Raw genomic sequence first — 1985 nt, forward strand, 5'->3', positions numbered from 1 at the left:
CGTCGATGATGATGATAATGATGTTTTTAACGGTATTCATGATGACGTTGCTGCTGGCTGCTGCTGTTGGTAGTAGTGGTGTTCGTCGTCGTGGTGGTGGTGGTGGTCGTGGTGGTGGTTGTCGTGGTGGTGAGGTTGGTAATAGTGGTAGTGGTGGTCGTGGTAGTGGTGGTCGTTGTGGTGGTGGTAGTCGTGTTGGTCGTGGTGGTGGCGGTCGTGGTGGTGGTTGTCGTGGTTGTAGTGGTGGTCGTGGTGGTAGTAGTAGCGGTCTGGTGGTGGTGGTGGTCGTGATGACGTCGGTTTCTAATTTTCCTTTTGATTATTGCCTTTTTTCCAGGGCATCGTCTTGATTTAAGCAAGGCGAGTAGAAATTTGTTTGTTGTTATTAATCCTCTTTGTAATCATCATCAGCATCATCATAATAATAATAATAATAATAATAATAATAATAATAATAATAATAATAATAATAATAATAACAATACAAGTTCTTATTATTTTTATTGTTTTTTTCTTTATTATATTGTTATTATTATTTTTGTTTTTTTTTCTACAATTTATATGACGTCATGGTTTATAAATAGACCGGGGTTAAATGACCTCTCTAATAAATGATTTATACCATTTATTATAAAAATAAATATATATATATATTTATATAAATAATTATATATATATATATATGTGTGTGTGCTTGTGTGTGCTTGTGTGTGCATGCTTTAGTTTGTGTGCGTGTTGGTAAAGTAATTTTCGCGCTCTTTAATTTATCTTTTGTCTCCACGCTGACAAATTTTTAAATATTTCCTTTTGTTGTTGTTGCTATTGTTGCTATTGTTGTTGCTAGTGTTGTTGGTGTTGTGGTCTTCAAAAGGGGTTTTACAGCACTACAACTGCAGCTGATGCTGCTACTTTTTCTACTATTACTACTACTACTACTACTACTACTACTACTACTACTACAACTACAACAACAACAACTACTACTACTGCTACTACTTCTACTACTACCACAACTACTTCAATGTTGTTGTCAGTGTTGTCATCGTTGTTGTTGTTTCCAAAAGTTTCGGTTGTAAATTTTGCCAGTGTTGTCGAAGTAATGAACAAGAAAAAAAATTTTCTCCTCTCAAAAAATTGTATCCACAGAAGTATCGATCACTGCTAACTGGCTTTTCAGTAATTTTACTATTCGTGTTGCTACTAATACTACTGCTGCTACTGCTGCTACTACTACTACTACTACTACAACGACAGCTGCTATTACTGCAGTTACTGCTTTTACTTCTGTTACTACTTCCACTACTACTACTAATACTACTACTTCTACTACTACTACTACTACTACTACTATTACTACTACTACTACTACTTTACTACTATACGACAACTACTACTACTACCACTACTACTATTACTACTACTACAACTAACTACTACTACTACTACTACTACTACTATTACTACTACTATTACTACTACTACTACTACAACTACTACTACTACTACTACTACTACTTTACTACTATACGACAACTACTACTACTACCACTACCACTATTACTACTACTACAACTAACTACTACTACTACTAGTATTACTACTATTACTACTACTACTATCACTACCACTTCTACTACCATTGTTATTGTATCTACCATTGCATCTTGTAAAACTCACTACAAGAATTCTATTCACTGTAGTATTAATCACCCGTAACAAGCTTTCTAGTAATTTTATTACGTCGCTTTCTTACCACCACTACTACTACTACTTCTGCTGCTGCTGCTACTTTTGCTACTACTACTACTATTCTTGCTGCTACACTACAACTACAACCGTTGTAGTAGTGAGGTGGTTGTTTGTTGTGATATCACAATTTTTGCTAATGCTATTGTAAATCGTGACGTAATGATGATAGAAGTAGTAGTGGTAAGTAGTAGTAGTAGTAGTAGTGGTGGTAAGAAAGCGACGTAATAAAATTACTA

This window comes from Helobdella robusta, assembly GCF_000326865.2.
Source record: "Helobdella robusta unplaced genomic scaffold HELROscaffold_37, whole genome shotgun sequence".
Taxonomy (NCBI): Eukaryota; Metazoa; Annelida; class Clitellata; order Rhynchobdellida; family Glossiphoniidae; genus Helobdella; species Helobdella robusta.